Raw genomic sequence first — 23,006 nt, 5'->3', positions numbered from 1 at the left:
ATGCACTTGCCTCTGAGGGGTTCTACCATCTGGTGCAAGTTACAGAAAGCCTGAAGCTATTTTAACTTGTACTGGGATTTAGCCTATGAGCAGGAGAGTGCTAAACTGGCTTTAAGCCAGTTTCACTTTCTTCTCTCCTGCATCAAGCAGAGTATTTCTGTAATTATAAAATCTACTTAAAATTCATTGAAGTTCAATTAGTTAATATGGAATTGATTCTGACTTCAGGTGGGAAATAGATCTTGGAACCGAACGAAGTTCTGTGTTCTCTGTTTTTCGTGCAAACACTCCTAATATGAAGAAAAACAGGCAAATGTCAAACGCATCAGCAAAATTGTCTAAGAACAGATTTTTTTTTTTTCAGACTGTTTCCATTAAGTCAATTAGAAATTCTAACTTGCTGAAACACATCCTAGAGTAATAACAAACATACCTATATAAATAAAAGGTGCACATATGCAATTCAGAAGAAATGATGTGTGGATACAGACCTGTCATCACTCCCTTACTACATAATTCTACCTATTCCACACCTGTGGAATGTGGTAGCAGTGAAAGAGATAGCCACGTTTAATATTGCAGCTGTACGGACGTGTCCTTTGGAACCCTTTCTGGAATTCTGTTTATTATTCTTCAATCAATACTCTTTCTAGTCTCTAATACTGTCAATTCATCATGACAGTACATTCTAATTCTGTTCTATGCAAAAAAGAGTCTGTGTGGACACTCAAGAATGTCTTATTGCAAGTCAGAGACATCATCCAAAGATAATATGACTAACTACAGTTCATAGCTATAATAGCACTTGTTTTCTTTCAGCTTATAAAGAAATCTTTATTCTTTTCCTTGTTTTATTGGACAAAGGGATCAGTAGCAGGAGAATGATCTTGGAGCTCTTTTCCTACGACATGTTACTGCTGAGGTGGATTGTTTTCCTATTTAAGTCAAATCAAGTTAGTGAGACATGGTTTTGGGGGTTTGGTACTTTTTTTCTGGGAGGGGCAAAACAGACATGCACACCATTCGGAAGAAACTGTCAGCTTCATCGTTCCTTGTGATTGGTAGGACATGATTGCCTCAGTGCTCCTTGATGCTGCTATGAGATGACCACTGCAGCTGACTCATACTACCTCTGAAGAAATAGATACATGGCCACTGATTCAGGCTCTTCAGAATGCCTGGGTATCAGTCTCCTCGGTCATATTTTGCATTGTTAGTGATTATCAGTATCATTGTGTTTCTTGGCCAGTAAGTCTCATTGATTAGAAGGCAAAATCTACATGTACCGCTGAACATAGAAGCACCATTCCAGTCAGGATAGTTCAGAGATTCTCACCCTCGCAGGCAGCAGAGCTTTAAAGCTGCTCGCATGACGCATACCTACAGACCCTTGGGCAAAAGAGGTTTTACTTTAAAGTATTGCAATTTTTTCTTACACACAGTTTTCCACAAGAGGCAGCGAGGACATACAAACATGAAAAGAGTAAACTAACATTGTATATACCAAGCACAGGCTCAAGCTTAATAGATGGAGCTTTTTCAGACTTTATAATTAAAACTAAAAATAAAAGAACACTTGCATACTATGATATAAGCCATATTTTTACACATTCATGTGTCCTCTTGTGTCATTTTTCTTACAGTGGGAACACTTAAGGTTAGAATAGATGAGCATAAAACTGCAGTTTATTGAGAAGATCTTTATTTTCTTTCCAAGTATAAACCTTTCTGCACTATTTCATCATTCTGAAACCAATTTAAGGACAGAAACTATCCCTAAATGAAGCAGAAGAGGCAATAGAAAGGTTAGATTGTGCCACTGGGAACTTTAAAAGCATCAGGATTTAATTTAGACTATACAGTGTTATTAAAGACTGTTAAGGGGTATATAATGGAAGCTCAGATGTGAGTACACATTTTGTGAGCCTGAACAATATCTGTGGTTTCAGTATCAAATTTTAAGAAGCAACAAAGATGTGTCAATGAAGGTCATAAGTGTGTTTATTCACCTTCTCTATTTATTGACTTATTCCTCATGAAGTTTGATAAGGCAATCTGCAGGCTCATAAAAGAAGTATTGGGCCTCTGAAATCTGGATTTTTCTGTCTGGAAAACAGATAAGGCATGGTAACAGTTTGGAATTATGATCCACTCTTAACATAACTATAATAAAGAGGCGGACAAAAGAAGAACAGCAAAGAGAAAAATAGTATTTCATAAAAAAATGAACATTTTTCTCCCAGCTGATAGGTTACCACTTGACTGATGGTTGTAGGTTTGTGCAGTAAACACGAGTCATTACGGACAGTCAAGTAGGGCTGGTGGCTGAAGGTGTTGTTCTCTCTTCACCCCGCAGAAAAGCAAATAAAGAAATGGTCATAATAAATTATCATAACAGTGTGCAAAGTGATATGTGATCTCATGTTCAGACAAGTTCATTAGCATTGCAGCTTTATAGGCATGACATGTCATAAAAGCATTGCCAAAGTCAGCAAACAGCGTAGTGCATGCCTGTCAAACGCTAAATCACAGTGCTCCCAGAAAGACCCAGGGTCTTATCCCATGAGTTCATTTCGCATTACTGCATTTATAAGATCCAATAGCAGTTTACTATATGTTAAGTTGCTCGTTGGGCTGCTTAATACCTGCTTTCAAAAGATTACTTTGTTTCCCATATGAAGCATTTCATTATGATTTGTGATATTCAGAGGAACGAAAATACCTTTCAAAACATTGGCAATCTAAACAGGACATAAAAGATCAGCATGATCACATTTATGAATGTCGAAAACTTAATTATCTTCTTTACATTATCGCACAGAATGCCATTTTTAGATTGGGTTACTCCCAGCTGATTCACATTTCCTCATACTTTACTACTATTGCCAAGCGTTCACTGGTGTCCACATTCTGAACAAGCCTGTGGAATTAAGAAGCAAGTATTCTTAATGTGCAGCTGCAAGTGAAAAAGATTAAATGATTTGCCTTCAGCTCACAGAAAGGAATTCTAAGTAGGGCTAAACAAATTTTATGTTTGCTGATGTTATCAGAAACCATACCTACCTGGAAAAAGGAGTGAGTTATTGCTTTATTTTCAATTTATCTAATAGTAAAATTTCTCAATTTTCATCCTTTTCTGTGTTAAGGGAAATTTCATAAAAGTGATTTCAAATACACTTCCGGAATATTTCACTTGTAATTACTTCTTCATGTAGTGATTTTTGGGAGAAGGAAAGCAGTTTAATGAAATCAGAATTAGTTTGTGAACATTTTCCTGTTATCAAACTTTCTTTTTTGTTTTCCACTAAAATCTCTTTCAACTTATGCTCAATTGTTTTGTCTCATTTTATTGCCTTGCCCCCAGTTCTATTTGCTGTCTGTAGAAATATCTCTTTTTAGCTACCTATGATTTCATTCCACTGTATTTTTCTGCAATTTGTCTGCATTTAAACAAATCAAGAGTCCCAGTGACATAAACTATAACACCAGCTATACAAGTGTTTTGAACAGTAGAACTAGTGCAGGGGCATTTAGCCCACCATCGATGGATCTACTGCCTTCCCATGACTGCGTGCAGAGCTGTGCAGAAGTATTTGTTTGAATTGGGAACAGTCTGCTGTCAGGTTAGTTAGACTCTGTAAAAGTGGACTAATAAACATGCTTTCAAAGAGGTTAGTTTACCTAGACACATGACCACACATATATAGATATACTGCTGTGCCCCTACAGCCAGCTGGATCCTGCCTAATTGCAAGGACTCTGTCCAGGGTAATTCATCGTGATACCTGAAAGTGATGAATCAGGAATTCTTCTATACTTCCTTATACATTAGATTTCTTTCCCACTCTCCACACATACACTTTTCATCCACTTCTCAGTGCACTGATTTTACTTTTTAAAAATAAATTGTCCCTTGGATATTTCATGGGTCAAAAAGTACTTTTCACAATGCAGCAGTCTTTTCTCTAACACAAGAAATAGTGTATATATCAGAAAACAGAACCAGCTTAACCTTCACCTGAGACTCATTTTTACTCTTATTCTTATGTTTTGGGGTATTTTTAGGTGGAAAGAAAATGGATCTTTTAATTCTCAAATTTCCTGAAGGCGGAACTATGACTCGCGTTAATGAGCCCAGCATAACTATTCTCACAACTTGTGATATTGGATTATTGCAATTCAAGTTATTGGTGTCTACTTCCTTGGTAAGAACTTGATACAACTGCAAATCTGAGCACCTCTTCTCCAAATGAATCAATGAGATATCTTTGTTTTATTATACAACTGAAAAGTCATTTAAATTTGCACAATACCTGTAAGATTGAAAACATGGTAGTCAGGCAGCACCACGTATTATTACCCCTTACATGTTAATTAATCACCAGCTTCAAGTTTTCTTGAAGAATCACCAGAAGTAACTTTTCAAGTCCCTTCGCAAATCTTCTGGATCTGTAATCCCATAATAGTTTACCTTTAGAGATCTTGGCACCTTAGCAGAGTGCTGAAAAATTTCTCATTACTTATTAACACTTTTTATGGCTACATCTTCAGCCTGTTCAACTAGGCCTCCTGTTTTTGTCAGCATCCTTCTGGGAACCGGTATTTACGGCATTGCCAGGGTTCTCCCATATGGCACCGTCATCAGCACAGGTTAGAAGAGATCACACAACCTCCGTGCACCGATGTGCGTTCTTCTGAAACTTACACCCTTATTTTTCCCAAGTACAGTTTTCTTCAGTGCTTTTAGAGACTTTCCCCAAACATAGCACACTACCTTTTCTTACCAAATCACACCTGCACTTTATCTTGTCTCTTTACAAAAATCTCTTAAGTTATAAGCTATCTTCTTTTGCAGTATCTGACATGTGTCCTATAGCTGCCAAAAGTGTTTGTTCAGGTGTTTTTCTGGTGCTGAGCAAAGACCAGCTAAAGGGATCAGTGAAATGCTACTATAATTCTAAGATGCTGCTGAACACAATGTGTTTACTATACTGACAAATGGTCTGTGTATTCATCCAAGTGAATGCAAGATTTGTTTGACTAGCTTTGCTTTTCTTTACTTGCTTTAACCTAAATATTTAATGTTCTGGTATCTGCAGATATAGTGCTCAGTGCCAAGTTTGGCAATTCAGTCACAGTGGATAAGAACTACTACAAAGCCATGGAGGGCTCTGTATATAAAATGATGTCAGAATCAGTTGCAGTAATCAACGGATTTTTTTTTCCTTTTTGCTTCAGTACTCAATCTGACATCTGCGCTATCCTCAAAGAGAGGAGTGTTTTTGGAAGAGTAGCATTATATTGTCAGCGTTATTTGAAAATCTATGTTATTGCACAGAATTGTGTGTTAGTTAACATGCAATTGGATTACATTATTACCGGTTTGCTTATTTTAAATCGCAAAAACTACTAGCATTCAGTGTTGTTGCTGAAAAGCCTGTACATGTAAACTTACACCTATAATCATCTTTATAAAACACCTTCTCCTGATTCATAAAACTCATACATTCCTATGGGATGCATTAGCTTTCTACATAAAGAAATGGAAAATTAAATAGACATCCAGGAGTCAGAGAAAGGAAGAAAACTCCCTCCTGTTTTCATTTGCTCACTTGACATTTGCATTCCATAAATTTTCACATAGTTTATGGTCTTCACAGTTTGCAGAGAAAGATGATGAAAGACTTCCCTGGCTTTGAATGTACCATTATTAATAGGATTACTACATTTTTGTGCAACATAGTCTCTTAATGTGACTTTTACCTGCAGAAAATCCCTAGAAAGAAGAATCAAATGGTAACAATATGGCTTAGAAGGAGATAGGAACTCTTGACTAAAATTTTCCTTCCACATTAAGGAGGAAGATTTGTAAGAGAATCTATAAGTAATATGTGTGAAAAATCTTAGTTATATAAATGGCTTCACTTTCTACGCTATGGAATTAGACTCTCTCCTCTTCTCATTCTACACCCTGGTGAAAATCTGAGAAGTGAATAGAGAACACCACTGTGGAAATCTATACTAGTGTACGACCTCTGACTCAGTCCTTCTGGATTTTGGAACTTCTCCATGACTCACATGGATCTATGTATACATCATTTCTGGGGCTTAATCTCTTTCCTGCATAAAAAAATAAGACAAATCCTGCTGAACTCTAAAAAAATTTTGCTTTGGAAATATTCTAATAAGGATGCTATGATACAGATTACATACAATTTTAATATTATATGTAGAAAAATGAATATTTATTTTTTGCTAAAATAGTATCCAGATATTGCACAAGAAAAATAGTTTTTCAGTTCTCTTTCTCAGGTACCTATAATCCTAGACTTACACATTAGGAAAACTCTTAAGGATAGTCTGTCAAGAGTCTGGAAGTCATCACGACTGTGCTATAGAAGATATGAGAAGAAAAGGCTTTTTTCCAGCCTAACCCTTTCATTTGCGGAACTGGTTTTAGTGGTATCAGCAAAAGAACTATAGCTAGTACAATGACATCTAAATGAAGCAACAAGTGCAATACTGATGATCCCTTTCAATTTTTAGCAAATATCTAATCCAAAGTTATCAACAGACCATCTTCTATACTTATTAAAACTCTTTCAACAGCTTAACCTGGCATCATTTTCTATTCCTTTTACAGGTGGAGTTGTGAAAATGCAAACAAACCCAATCCCATCAGTGTTTCATATATTTCAGACGTTTCAGTAAATTTTAGATAAAAAAGTGCAATTTGGACCTCTTTAGTATTTGGGATTTTGATTAAGTATGTGTGCCGTATGCCTACAACTCCAGTGTCCTGTTTTAGCGGAAAGGAGAAGAGCATCGTATCAGCACTGGAAAGAGCAAATGACTGGTGTGACACGGCTCTTGTGGTATCACTTTCCACAAGGCACCAGACTATATGTGATAATCCACACCCTTCGAATCCTTAAGATTTCAGTTCAGTGCCTGTGTTTAGGAAAACAGGAAATTGTTGAAGTCATTCCAGCTGTACGTAAGTATTCACAACAGTATAAAACTAAGAAGTTTATCAAGTTTAGTCCTCGATGAAGTGAAAACAGGCTTTCTGCTTCACTGTGGCTATTTAAACACTGTTATAGAATCATTCCTTCAGTGATTAATATCTCCTTCTAATTTTCAAGCATAGCTTTATTTATCGTCAGTTTATACCCACTTCTTATCATGCCAGAGAGTAGTTTAAACAGTTCTTTTATGGTGTCTTTCCCTGACGTATTAATAAACTTTGTGGAGCTTCAGGCAAAGAGAAGTGGCATACATACTCAATCAAAATATAGAATTATGTATGGCATAATGTCATGCCGTTTTCTGTTCTTGCTACAGCCAATGTCATCATCGTGAAATACCAGCATATGCCGTCTTTGATACTCAGTGAATGATATACACCGCACAAGTTATTTTTTCTGTCCTTTCAATTTTTTTGTTTGCTTGGCTTAAAAAGCCAACTCTTTGACTCCTTTTGTAAGGGAGGCTAAGAATACATATATATATATTTTCACTCTACACAACTATGGATGGTATACTGGAAAATTTACAGACATCTATAAGACTGTTGATATCTGCCCCTCCCCCCCCCCCATCTCAACTGAAAAGGGCTCACTTGAAGGGTTTTGAGAGAGACCTGCAGTCTCCAGAATCTTTTTGCATTACTGACTCTTAATTACCCAATGATTAACAGACAGCAGATTTCTCCTTCTGTCCTAGTCAGTGAACTCAAAGCCAATATCAGGCTGGAGCTGCTAATAAAGAGTGGATCATCTATTACTGTCAGCTCAGACCTTGACTTTGATATGATTATTTTAATCCTATTCCTATTTTTTAATTCCTTAGTCATCTTCATCTTCCTTGTAAAGTATTTTAAAACTTAAGTACTAATGACATCTTCCAGCTTTGTGTCAGTGGTAAAATTAGTTAACATACTTTTCCTACTTTTACCAAATTTACTAATGAATCTGTTCAATAGCAATCATTCTATACCAGATCATTAAAGAAACGATCTCTTAATTTCTCTTTGCACATTAGTCAGCTTTCAATACAATCAGCTGACTTCTGTATCCTCTCTTCAAAGTCTCAGCTGAATCTCATTATGTCCAGTCTAATTTCAAAACCTCCCAGAATGCAATTCTTGAGATTCAGATAAAATACAGTTCTAGGCAAATAAAATATATTAAATTAGATTTTTCCACAAAAAGAATTGGTCAGAATGCTAGTCTGCTATGAATGATCCTTGCTAAATACTTTACATTTTCATTCATTGTCTTGCGTATCCCCAAAATAAACTCAGCACTTGTTGCATAATACCACTATTGTTTAAATAGTAGTATCTAGAACAATTACTAGCGGAACCATGATTTTACTGCCACTTCTTTAAGTAGTTTGGCATAGAAAATACCTAGTTCTCCTGTCGTTAGTCTCGGGCCCGTTCCTTCTCCACCTCTTCCCATTTCATCCAAAAGAAATTATTTGACAAACTCTGAAGGAACATGAACAAGGATTTAGCAGTCATGCTAAAAGTCAACAGTGTCTTTTAATCTGTTTTTTTATCTCTCTTCCCTTCATCCATTCCTGGACATTGACTTCCAACATCCTCTTATCCTCATCTTCCCTTTATCAAATTTCTTTCTGCACCTCTTCCTTCTGCATGTTTTTTACCTTCTCATTATTCTACTCTTGGAGTAGCAAATAGTCTGAAGTGATGACTGTGAGAAAGAAATCATGACACTATCTAGAAGTACAGGAAGAATCCTTTTGTTGAGTGTATGTCAAGACAGCAGCTTGGTGGACTAACCATCCCCTAAAATATGGGGCTGCATCATCTATGGTTTTGATTTGCTCAGGTTTACTGAGTATTGCCTCTCTGCCCCTTCTCCAGAGAGTCAAACTTCAGGTACTTAATTTCTCTCCCAAACACTTAGTACTGCAATTGCAGTCCATAGAATAGATCACAAATGGCATCTTAGAAATGGTGCATTGGTTCATCTTAGCTTACTCACCAGTGTAGATTCAATCCAAACTGACAGCTTCAGTAACAAAAATCCACTAGATGTTAATCCTTCTCTGATTCACTGTAATTACATGCATCCTTCAAGGTGTGGCAAGATGTAATCCATTACTATGCTACCTTAATTTAAAGCACCTTTCTTACATGAACTCAAATTAAAGTTAAACAGTGAATAAAACAGCTTAGTTATAGATCCAGATCTTCTCCGGTTCATACCAAAGAAATTAAAGGCTGTCAGGATCTTTGCAAATTCATTTTTACCTAAGGAGAATCTGTGCCTATTTGATAAACAAATTTTCTTCTCCTTCTTCTGAGGTAGTACAGTGTTGTAGTTTACCAAACTTAAAAGTCACATTTTAATTTCAGTGTTGGGAACACCATGTCCGCGTGCCTGGTTCTGGCCACATGATACAGAATCTTATGTTACTTAACGAGGCAAGTAGAGGCACTGCAAACAAAATTCTCTCTCTTCTGCTTTAAAACATAATTCCATCAAAATATATCAGTGTAAGTGAAAATTTCTAAGGATAAAAAAAACGTTCCTGTTCCAATAGGGTTTAAAGATGAATATCCCATTTCCAGTCTGCATTTCTTCACTACCTTGTTATTCCTTATCTGTGGGAATTCTTTTATTAAAAAGAAATAAAAAATAAAAAATCTCTTTTCTGTCTTGGAATGATTTTTTTTGTCCTCCCAGCTCTTCCACGTATCCTTACTCATCCTGAAGGCTCCAATTTGCATGGCTTCCTAATATAGAAAATGAAGAATGCTAAAAATATTATGTGAATATTAAATTGTTTTCCCAGCATCCTGTAAGAGACACATATCATATAAAACTTTGTAACAACCTACAACTCCAAAGTTTGAGGCCATTTAATACACCCAAATGAAACGAGTATAATAAGACATATACGTGATAAACCTGAAGGATATATTTTTCTCTGGCTATAGAGGAATACAGTCTGCTGAGGAAAGGTTAGGGAGAGTATCATCTTTAATTTCAGAACTAAGAAGAATTAATTTACCAGTACAGTATTAGCACAGCTAAAAATTTCTTCAGAAAATGCAGGAAGAAATATTTAGAATAACAGCTAAAACTGCTTGCACAAGAAGCCTGTTTCAAATCATTATCCAGAGTTATTAAGACAGTATGATAATTTAGAACCACGTGTAAAAAGAAGATACATTGCTCTAGATGCAATATAGTGAAAAGGGGCCAACTCGTTTCCTGTTGAACCAGGGAGTTTCATTCAGTCCTACCTGATGTATCCCTACTGAATACATATTAATCTACTGATTTATCACCTCTATAATTATCTTCACTTCATCCAGTGAATTAATCAGGAGATGAATTAAATATTTTAATAGCATATGTCTAGTAAAGGTAGAATGATTTCCGCTTCTAATTATAATATTTAATTTTGTTCTTACTATTCTTCAGCAGCTGTACTTTTGGTCATGTTGGGTTTTTTAAATTTCATTTTCTTTCTTGTCTGTAACCTCTTCACCTTAAAGAGATCTTTTATCTTTCTTGAAAACAGATGACAAGGCTATTATTTAGTTCAGAACTTTTTCATAATTACATTTATGGCCTAAAGGGAAAGACTGTATGCATCATCAAATCCCCTGGCTTTGCAACTGAGTAGCTTTAACAACCCTGCACAATGCTCACGTCTATTGTAAATTAATTCAAATATCAGAAAATCTTCAAATTATATGTTCTAATAAAGTAGAGCCCTGTTCAAACTGAAGCTCATTGTATGGTATTTAGTGCCTTCTAAACTGATCCTGTAGATTGTTTACAACTGTTTATTTCTCTTCCAGTCCTTACAGTTCCCACTAACAATTCACACTGTGGTGGATCTACTAGTTTCTATCCATATAAAATCCATAGGCCATTTATAACTTCCATCTGCAGAAGCAGTAGAGTGCAATCCAGAAATGCTCCTGAGCAGTGCAGCACTGATTTTGAGAGTGTAAGACGCTTCCTGAAACTAAGCTCAAACTCTGTAAAAGAAAATTCTTCTAAAGCAGAAACAGTAGCTTAAGAATTTTTATTTTGGACTTCAACACTAAGAAGAATTATGAAACCCAAAGAATCTTGTATTGTATCAAGTCATCCATATGCTGAATTTTATGTCAACTAGAACACCCCCCACATACCTTCTGTTCCTGGTTTAGGAACCACACTCATGGTCCAGAGCTCCCTTGAAGCCTTTGGGTTTCAACGAGCTTCACAGAAACTTGGCTGTGTCTAGAACTTCAGCATTCTAGAAAAAGGAAATGAACTCTTGATCTATAGTCAGGATGGCCGAAAATACGATCTTCCCAGGTTCCTTGCTTACTTGCAGGTCATAAATTGACATGCCAAGTGTAACTGCTGCAAAATGAGAGCAATGTACTGATCAGCAGAGACGTAACTGGAGACATGTCAAAACCTAAGTTTATTAAGCAAGAAAAATCCAGTAACAATACAGTTATGGTGAAATACATGCGAAATAAGTTTGCGGATGGGGTGGGTACTAGAATAATTTCAGAAAAAGTACTTTTTCTTGGCTTTTCTCCTAGGAATCGTAATTTTCATTCTGAAATTCTGCCTCTGCTTTTCACTACATCCTGCTTGTCTACGCAATGCCCAGCTGAAAACTTCCACTTAGATCTTCTAAATGAACTCAATACTTATGCATTTTGTAGTTAAGTTGTTCTTTACATTCACTAAGGTCACAAGATCAACTGTTTATGTACCTGATTCTATAGCTTACTCTTTCTGAGCCATCTTCTTGATAATTAAAGATTTCTGCTTTCAACCAACATCCTCAGAGATACAAAAATGTCTTCTACTAAAAGAAAAATTTTCTTTCCTTTCAGATCTCTTAGGACACCTGATCATGCCTAGAGGACTAAAACTCTTTTTTGAACACTTGAAGTTTAATTGAACTATACACATATGTATCTATATCACTCACCCAGAAAGAAGGTGTTTATGTATATGACAGTTGAAACAACAATCTCGGTAGCTCTTGTCCTCCTTATATAATTCTACCTTAATGTCTTTGTTCTGACATGGAAAGGAGACTCCTAGTACTGGTTTCTACATAGACTAGATTACGCCAGCCTCTTGTTTAGTGCTACCTATGAAAGCAAGAAAAAGAAATCTATGTCTGCCCTCGCAAGCATTAAGAAATCTTCACAAAACTGTGTGCTCACTTACCCCATCAGCTTCCCCTTACTTGATAAAAGGGCTTTAACTCTGCTTCTGGCATTATAACTGTACCTAGAAGTCTCTTATTGAGATCCTTCCCTGATTGGCTTGATCTACTTGAAAGACTTTGATTAGTTAATTAGCACCTGGGATCCTAATAGCAGTGAACTTTCTAGCTGGTCTAGTTCTTGAGAACTTGTAATTTGTTCCTGTGGTCTTTGGGTATCAGGATAGGCTCTCACACATGCAAATATTCCATTCTGCTTTTTCTTTCCCTTTTTTTTTTATTCCAGCTAACATAAACTCAGAAATTATATTGAGATAGCAGTTACAATCCTAAATTTTTAGTCTGGATGCTTGATTTGAGAATGACCGTGCATCAAAATAAAGTATGAACTTTCTAGGCTCTGTTAGCTTCGGGCTTTTCTAATTTTTTGTCTTAAGTTTTGCCACAATATTAACTAATTGAAACAGGTTGCTTATGCATTTAGCTATACTGTGTGCTTCATAGAGTGAGTAGAGCTGAGATCTGTGAGAATTCTGAGAGCTCTCTTGATTTAACTCTCCACAGATTAAATGGCACTCAAGAAACTATTTGGATTGTCCTATCAGTTGTGGTTACACTAGGAGACAAGAAGATTGAACACATCTAACATTTTCTAACTACATCTGTGTCATAACATTGATTCTGGTTGTGCTTTCTCTGGAGACTTTTCCATAAAGCTCTGAAAATGTTGGGAAGAAACTCAATCAAATTGAGACAGCACAATGAAGCAGATTGAGATAAAGATATGAATCACGGTTTACTTTTCTGAGATGCTTCATAGTTTCTTTCTGCTTGTGGAAGTCCAGAAGATAAGTTAAAATAGACAACGTAGCATATTTTTGCATATATAAGAAAAAATGTAAATGCAGAACTACTTATTCACACCATAATTTATTAACAAGATGAGCAGTATTTCTGTGACTTTATTGCAGCCCCAAATTACTTCCACTTCATACAGAAGAGTTTTTCACAGTCTGTTTCACTTTTGATTGGTATTTCTTGCCATTTTAACTACATCTGCAAAACATTGTTACAGTAAAGCTGATTAAGGTTTATTAAGGTTTTGTTATGCCCTTGCTTCATGACTAACAAAGATATCATAAACATATAAAATCATGTGGAATCCTACTTGCTGTTTAAAAACAATGTTTATTTTGCTACAGTGTGGAGAAGTTCACATTCTAACTGTGTATCATTCCTTCGAGGCACAGGGAAATCTCATTGTGTATGTTTCCATCAAATATAGAAAACAGGCCTACATTTTCCAGTCTCTCATCTGTCCTGGGGTCTTCTGTCAGGCAATAAAAACACAGGATTGGAAATCTCCTTCCATTTTCTTTCATTCCTCAGTAATGCATTGCTATGAATGTGAAAACGAAACATGCTTTATGCTTCTTCTGCTGCTGAATATTTTGACTAAATGTTTAGGTTATACTGGCCAGAAAAGAGTCCTGAACAAAAGACTAAAAGCCCAATATAGACATATCCATCAGCAATCTATATATATAGGGAAAAACAGAATGATTTATTATAAATTCAGTGTGGCACTGAATATCATTCCAAAGATAAATGAAGAGTTTTAATGTAATTAAATATGAAAGAGAGTCTCATAGCAGCAGCCTGTAACAAGGAAATATAATGTTATTGTGGCTAGGAGACACAAAAGAAAATAAACTTCTGTTGAAATTATTCCATGTGATGGTAAGATTTCTTTATGGTTTTCGAAATAAGAAAAGGTAAGTTAGGAAAGTTTACATTTGCCTTCTGCAAAGCACAATCTAATCGTAGATCTATGACACAGTAATGACAGCTATAAGCTACTACATCTGTGGTTCCTCTTGCTGAGGAAAAATTCTGCCTGAAAATAACTCTGCATTTAAATAGAAGTGGTTAGAAAGCTTTGCTTTTTCTTTAGCAGAAGCCAGAAGACTACCTTGTATTGAGCTGGAGTAGAGAATTAATAGTGAGAAAAAAATTTGAGCATGTGAGATTCCTCATTTTCCAGGGAATTAGAAAAATAACAACAAACAGGGAAACAAGGCACGGAAAATTACTAAATATACCGGTCTACAAATGGGAAAAGATACGACTCTGGAGGAAATTTTCCCGTGCTGATCTACAGATAAGGAGGGAGATGTTTCAAAGCTTTCAACAGAAACAGATGTAAACTTAGGGAACAGGGATTCATTTTTGCACCCAGCCAGCTGCTTTCAGTGAAATCAATGAGATCTGAGTCATGATGTATCAAAGTTTAATGAGTTCACAAAAGTTATGATTTTCTCTCTGCAGAGTGCCATAATAAGGACTAAATGTTATATGGGGCTGAGTTTAGTCCTGATTTGAGCCTTACTTGAAATCGACCCGTATATGAGCTTTTTTAGATCTTCCCAGTAGATGAAATTCATCCTTCATCCCTAAGTGTAAATGAAAAAAGTCTGGTTTTGTAGCTACATCAGGATTTTGCAGTGACAATGTTTTCTTCCATCTTTGGTCTTGTTAGTTCCCAAACATTTTGAATAACTTTTTTCACATGTTCAAAGAAGGCTGAGAGTACTGAACGATATAAAGAAAACTTATGCAAAATAATAGTGAATATTATTACTATTTATTGCCTTTTAGAACCAAAGATAGTCTAATCCATTTGGTTTTCGAAAAGGTATTTTTGTGCACAGTTGTTGTTTTTCAGTCTGCAGTCTGCACTAGATAATGAGTCGTTTCTGTGTGTGTGAGCAGTATTTTAAGTTGTTTCACCCTCATAAATATTCTTGCCTTGTTTTTTACAGATAGCCTTAAAGTGACAGGTACCAATATCGTGTTTATTTTTCATTTCGGAGAAAAATACATAGTTGAAGCCTGTTAATAATCATGAGAGTAAATAACTAAATAGAATTCTATTCAGAGTTACCATAAGTTTATGTAGTTTCAGGGGCAACCTGTGTTTTATTTCCTGTAACGTAGGAAAGAGGCACACCAGCTTTGCCTAGGCTTTCTGATGTAAAATCCTGAAGCATTATATAAAAATATTTTACTCTATCAAGATAATATAATGGAAGGTTTCACTGAAAAAAAGAGTGATTTTTTTCTTCTAAATACGTTAAGAAAGTTCTACTCTGTTCTTCCCCTACCCTATAGAGCCTAACAATATCGCAGCAATCTTAAACTGCTGGAGGTTGCTATAGAAGAGCAGTCAAATAGTCCCTGCTTTCCACAATTATATGTAATTATTTCAGTGGAGCTTGTCTTCCAAAACAAGTTTCCAGTTCTTTCACCACTGTATGCACCTTTGAATGCATTTAAATTACCTAGTTTCTTACCAGCATGTACATTAGATACTGGGTACTTACAAGAAGCATGGGCTGGTAAAACAACAAATTGACAAAAGTATCATAGAAATACTGTAGGGAATTGAAAAAACAATAGCCAAATCTAATTCACTGTTCTTACTCACCACTTTCGGCAGTAATGCTACTTCAGTCAGGAGGTTCTACCTGCTGGGGGCAAGGATGGTCAGCCTGATGATGCAAGGAGGCAGAATAACCCTAGTATTTCTTTCAGAAATAATGATTAACTTTAGATTTCTGATTCCTTCAGGGACTTTATGTTGAAGTTAGGGAAACAATTCACTAGCGTTTTGGAAAATACCAGCATGGTGGAACGCAAAACTCTTTTCAGCTTTGGCCTGATTTTGTCTCTGAATCCCTGTGAAAGGAGCCAGTTTTATCTTCATGGACGTGACAAAGAAGCAATCTGTAACAACAGTTCTAGAGTCAGATGCAAAAATCACTCCGTGAAATTACACCTACTGTTTATTGTAGGACTCTATAGATGAGTCCAGTAGTTAACTCATACATAAACGTTTATCACTGTATGATCTCAGTTAGCGTAACGACTTTTCTCCTTTCTGCTTTAAATAGTGGATTCATAATAATTTACACACAATTTTTCAGACCTATGTTGCAGTATTTTGAATGAGCTTTCTTGCTTTTCTGAAATTCCTCATTCTGAGCTTTAAGTATGTGGTGTAAGTGTAAATTTAAATTGCTACACTTTAAGGAAAAAATTGGAATGCTTTTTCATGTTAGTCCTATATAAATATGTGATCATGTAGCCTAATATACCCTCTCCAAAATTAACTGATGCATTGCAGTAAATTGATCTCTGGGTGGGCAAAAATGAATTGTATTAAAGCTAACGAAAATTGCACATCTGTGGCACAAGACCATATCTCCAGAAGAGAAGCAATATGAAGAATAACTTTCTTTCAAATTTAAGCCTGATCACTGAGATTTTTCTGTCAGGGAGGCAAGCTCACAAGACCTGTAAGAGCTCTGAAAAAGTTTGATACTCTAACAAATTTTGAATCAGTAGCTTAGTTAAATAGTGAGCAAGTCACATTAACTGAAGTCATAGGCTATTTTAACATGACTTAAGTCTGATACTTCCTTCATGTATCTTTTTCATTTAAAATAATCTAAACATGTTGCACCCAGTCTTTGTAAAACAGAACGACATCCTTCAGCCTAAATCTCTGGATGCAACATGTTAAGAAGTACTTTAGATACAGTACATGCACATCAAAAATGGTTTGTAATTGTAAAAAAAGGACAGAGAATCCTTTAGTAATATTAAGATCTGTGCTTTCATTAAGGAGGTGTAGTCTTGGTATAATAAAACATGAATTTACTAGTGGAGATAACGCAAACATCTTTGTTTCACTGCATATTTTTGTTTTGTCCTCTTTTCCAGAATAGAAGAACAGGCAGTAATGGATCTGGGTGGAGACCATCAAACTCCTCCAGTCAAATATTGCTAAGTCTCTTTGCTGTGATATTTCTCCTTTTCTAGGAATAAAAATTCAATTAAGCCTTTAGTATAACCATTATTTTTGTGAGGTTTTTGATTAATACAAAAGAATTCCTGCTGTTCTGTGGGACCTGTTCCTAGTGTGTATATTTATATTATAAAAATATGTTTCTCCCCACAGTCCTCATGGTGCTACATACAGTGCTCAACTCCTCTTCATTCTCTGTCTTATACTCCAAGGTTAACTCATCAGCCTTTGAAATAGCTGAAGTACTGTTTTAACCAGACAGAGGGATGAACTCAGGCCCTATGACCGGACCTTGAATTAAATTCTGGACATCTGAGGATTAAATTTACAACACTTAAAGATTAATTTTGGCCTAAGATGACCTGTAAAATTAATGAAAAACAGTACATTTATTCACAATGAGAAAAATGTTCCTCTTATTTTAAGCATCAACAGATAGAGAGCTTATGACAAATGACACAACAAATATTCTTCCTGGCAGTGCCAAGAAGCAGCTTTCTGAATACGAAATTTCTTTATTACTGTCTCTTCTCTATATTCTTGACTATCCCCATCAGTAATTTTCGTACTTTGGTATCCTCTTCGGGACCAACCCTCTAATTTTGGCAGAGGTCATAAGTGAGAGTCATCATTGAATATTTCTGTCATTAAGATTTCCTTTTCCAAGGTTGCTCATGCTGTATTTTCAGCAAAAAATGTATATGCCTTTCCTTGAACAGAAGTGAACCACTTGAAAGGTATTTCTCCTTCCTTCTGGCACTCTTCTAGGTTTTTGATCTTGCGTTTGTGAGCTATATGTAATTAAGTACAATACAGCAGAAACAGTGTTTGAGGTCAATCTGCAGGTCACTTATTTTCAGTCTTTCAGCAATAACTTCTGGCACCCTGATACAGCTACCCAGCTCAAAACAATGCAATTACCTATGTCTCTTCAAATGACAAAGTATCACTTCATCATGGTTTGCATGAAAAGAGTATCTATTCATTTTTTAAAAAAGAAGACTGAAATACAAGGAAAGGAGAATACATGCATAAGATAAGGAACATATATTATTTTTTTCCTTAGTAGCTTTTTATCTTGCCTTTATCCTATGTCGTTTCTACTCATGTAAAGAGACAAATTTTATGAGATTGTATTTGTCTCTGTAGTAAGTAACTTTGGGACTTTCTTAACTGTAGAAAAACAGGAATAAACCTAACTAGAAGTATACTTTGATTGGCATAGTAGGGTTTTTTGTTACTTGCGTGTTTTGTATTATTCAGTTCTTAGAAATTTGGTAAAAGTTTTACGAGTAACCATGACATTTAAGAGTCTAAATATTCTTGAAAGTAAAGAGTATTCTAGCTTGTACATTTTAAATCACTTTTAGAACTAGAGCTTGGACTCCATAGTCTTGTAAATGCCTTGAATATTTTGCCACTTGTCTCTTCTGCAGAATTAAACAAATTTAACCAAAATAATTCAATAATGCATTGATTAGCAATCTAGTAAAAATAGTTTCAGACATTTAAAAAAAATTCCTTAAATTTTCTAGTAACATTTTAACTTAAGTCAGAGTAATCATTAAACAAGTATTTGGGCTTTCTGATAACTCATAATTTTAAATATGAGTGCAGATACCAATCATTGTCAATGTTCGTGACAATTGGTTGACTACTTTGTGTTACGTGCTCAAGATACGGAAAAATAGAGGAAAGGTGTGCCTCCAAAGGAAACACATAGTTCAGAACTAAAATCGTGGATGTTGAATGCTGCATTAAATCAGCTCTGCCTCTCACAGTGTCGTGAATAATACCACTGCTTATCTTTTTCAATAATGTTGTGCTTTACTACATGAACTCAGGAATTTAGGAAACCGTACAGATGTATATTATGATATAATGTATTAAAATGTATAAAGTATAATAAATAGTAAACAATTAATATAGAGTATGAAGTAATACATAATTATAGTGTATAATCCATAGTGTACAGTATAGTTATATAACATATGTACAGTATAGAATATATATGAAGGATAATATATACGTGGCTTTTATATATATTTTTAAATATATTTATACAGCTACATTTCTGTATAGGATATAATATGTAACAGACTCTTCCTTTAAAACCAGAAGAAGCTGCTTAAGTTTATAGCTTCTGATCAGGCTCATAAACTAAACACAGACATTGAACTATTTGATATTATACCACGCAAGATAAACCTCAATTGGTAGAGGACATGTAGCTACAATAGTCTTTAGAAACTATTGTTTGACCTTTAATTTGGTTGAAACACCTGGAACATCAGTGTTAGAACTGGCTTTCGCTAGGGAAAGGCTGTTACCCATGGAAAAAGATTTACCTAATCACACCAATTTTCTACTCCTTTTTCTCTGCCCTGAGCTCAAGTAGAAGAAAAGGAGATGTCTGAATGAAAGTTACAGCACAAAGAAACTTTCAGATTTCTGTAATGTACCATAGCGGCTCTGTGGCTGGCTGCAGATCATGGAAATATCAATAAAATTAGAATCTCAGCAAAACAGACAACTAGTTTCTAGTGTTCTTTTCCTGACTATAATTCGCTATGTTTTCACTACTATAGTGTTTCATGATGAAGACTTTTGAATGTGTTCCCTTATTGAAGACTACATAAGTGAATTGTATTTTTTTCACCAAGTACCCACTGTGAGGCAGAGATTCAAATTCATCATTTAAATGCTCATATAAACTGAAAAGGAATATACAAACGCTCTCTCTCCAGATACGCAATTTTTAATGAATTCTTACTTGGGTGTCCAAACCACATGTCTGAGCATGCAAACAAAAGGAACAGTGTTCAGATTTCTCCCTTACTCATGCCTATAAATTTCTTGTCCTTGGTGTTCTTTGTATCTGTCCCTCAAGAAATATTGTTATGCAAGCCTTGGGGGCTCTAATTATGTTGTTTATTCTTGATTATGAAGTTAGATGAAAGGAAAAAAAGCTTAGCTTATAATTTCTCATTTATAACAGTGGGTTTATTTACTGGTGTGATAAATACCTGAACATTATAAAAAATACTTTTAAAAAATGAGCTCTTATTTCATATGGATTTTTTTTACCCAAGTCAGACATTATTATTATGGCTGCAATATTATACTCTGCTAGTACTATTTTAACATGTGCAAAGAAACAACTGTGTTCTTAGCTGTAATAGACTGCTCTTTGCAACAACATTAAATTGAGTAAAATTTATCTTCTGGGGTTTTCAAAGCTACAATCAGTGATATTTTTTAGGTATAGATAAACTGTATTTCACAATTGGTTTGTTAATATCAACTATTTGTATTTATCATTTCTGGCTATCTTACTGTGGTAGAAAAATAAAGACTTTTGAAATCAATACAAACTTTACTATAATCTTCAAAAAGGAGGAGGATAATGGCCTCAGTGATCCAGTTTCTCTTCTTAGTGGCACTGATATAAATCAAAAGGAACTCAAAGTAATTCCAGTGTAATTAGGACACACATATGGCTCTACAGGCTTAAACATCTTTAATGTTTAAGACTTTCCTCCAGATATCTTGCTGAGTTATATTTTGAAGTCTATGGGGGTTTTGACTGGTTTTACAACTACTATGTCAAAATAACTTTGAAAACGCTAAATATTTCTTAAATGGGACTAAGTAGATTGTGACACTTGGAAAAAAAATCTGATGCTAAGTACCAGCCTCTAGTTTACTCGGTTTGGTTATGAGGGGTTTACTGACTATCCAGATACTCGTCTGAACCTTGTCACTCGTAGGCATTTGTGTTTTTCATGGGGTAAAGCCACTTAAAGAAACTCTTTTGCTTTTCTGTTAGTAACCTCCTTTTCCTCATCTCTATAAGTTGAGAGGAGTGCAGATGGAGTAGCAGATGCAGTCAGTATACAAAGAAGAAAATGCCGCTTCAACCCTAGTCAGCATCAGGAGTACGAAGCATTGAGAGAAGCCTCCATTCAAAATGTTTGAAGCTTTTAAACAGGCACTGAAGAGGAACAGAAAAGTGGCTATACTCTAGCACTTTGGCAGCTTATCAGATGATAATGTTCACATGTAAGATAAGTTCCATATGAAAATAGTTTAACATATTTCTTCTTTACTCCTATTTTTGCAGCAAAACTCTGTCACAGACTTTAAATTATCTTTGTTATCCTTTTATATCCTTTAGTTTCCATGTCATTGCCTTTTGTTTATCCTTAGACTTTATAAATCCCACTATTTTTGTTTTGATGTTCTGACATCATTCAGCAAAAAACACTTGCGCATTATGCGCTGCCTTCACTATAAGCAAAATGTACCCAAAGTCACACAAGCCTTCGACTTCTTGTCAATGGCCAGTAAGGAAGATTTCTTTGCATTATTTTTTAAATAGTGACATTGTTGGGATGTTGTCTTCCAAGCCATGTTAAAAAATTATCAACAAGTAAAGAGAATAAGCATGGGGATGGGAAGCAGAGAGGCAGGCCCTGTTGTCACCAGGGATGAACAGTACCTTACTGAAAAAGTAATATTGACTTCCCCTGAAGCACGACTTAAGAGTATGTGTATCTGGTTTTAAACCCTTTTTGAAAACTTCTTCCAACTGTTTTTTTACTGTCAAAGAGAGTTTTACCTTTTGTTTCACTATATCTGTTTCTACTTTCACACCTTATCCCTTTTCTCCTTATTCTTACCTGAGGTTTTTCCCCTTATTTTCTCCAGTGTTATCGCATGCTAATGCCATCTCCGTCAGAAAATACTGAGAGAAAACCTGCTCTTACAAACCCCTTCATATATTACTCTGAATTTTTACTTGTCAAGCATTTTAGTTTATATTCTGCTGATAGGGTACAAATGTCTGCCAAAAACTTTCTTTATGTGTTGTGTAATGATAAATTCAGATTCCAGTCTTTCAAACTCAAAGTCTTGATAAAAATAAGCAGAGTGAACATCTGTGACAAGCAGGTAATTTTTAATAATATCAGACAGTTCCTTTCTGTGGAGAATTACTACTCTCTCATCTCTAATCAACCTTCTCTGCGCTAACAGCAGCTGCCAATTAGGGATGTTGTCTCTTGGCAGAGTGCTCAACCCACACTTAATTTGTTTTAAATATGTTGTGTTTCTCCATGGAAGGTGAGGGGTGTTTTTCAGTATTTTATGCCATCAGAGGCTCATGTCATGTTATACAAAGTGGTGAGATACTCTCAGATCACAGTGGAGTGCTTACAGATTCAAGCAGAGCTGCTCAGGGGACACATCCTCTCATCTAAGCTCCTGACATTGTTAAAGAAATAGGAACACTTAATTTTCCTTTTTTCTTATACAGCAAAATCCATATTCCATTCTGTGGAAAGACTTTTCCTGGTTTCATGAGAACTTTTTGTATGATAATGCTAAACATAATGATCTATAAGTTAGCTGTTTCTGTTATCTCCCCAGTAAACAGGAAAAAAAAGCGAGAATCCTATGAAGAATCATCCTAATTTAGACTACAAGGTTTGAAGAGGTGAATCTATTAATGTAAATTCACCTTTTTTTGTTGCTATTGAATTTTAGCTGTATATTTTAGAGAATATAAAAGTAAGTCTTGTGATATATAGACCACATTTTATTTAATCTCTTCCTTTTGCCTGCAACACTTTTTCTACATGCAAGAACTCATATAGAAATTCATCATAATAAATTTCAAGAAACCATTGAAGCTTCAGACATTTGATTCAAATTAAAAAAATTATTGCTGAAACTAATAGCATTAGGCAATTTTAAGGCCTATCTTCTGTTGCTCAGATATTAAAATTGTTGCCATGAGGGAAAATTCCCTTCTTCCTTGTGATTCTTCTTCATTCAATAACTCTTTGAGCTTTATTACTAAAAAGCAAGCTAAAACTAAGGTATGATGAATAATTTGATAACC

The sequence above is a fragment of the Opisthocomus hoazin genome, chromosome 5 (genome assembly GCF_030867145.1).
Source record: "Opisthocomus hoazin isolate bOpiHoa1 chromosome 5, bOpiHoa1.hap1, whole genome shotgun sequence".
Taxonomy (NCBI): domain Eukaryota; kingdom Metazoa; phylum Chordata; class Aves; order Opisthocomiformes; family Opisthocomidae; genus Opisthocomus; species Opisthocomus hoazin.
This window is presented reverse-complemented; position numbering follows the sequence as displayed.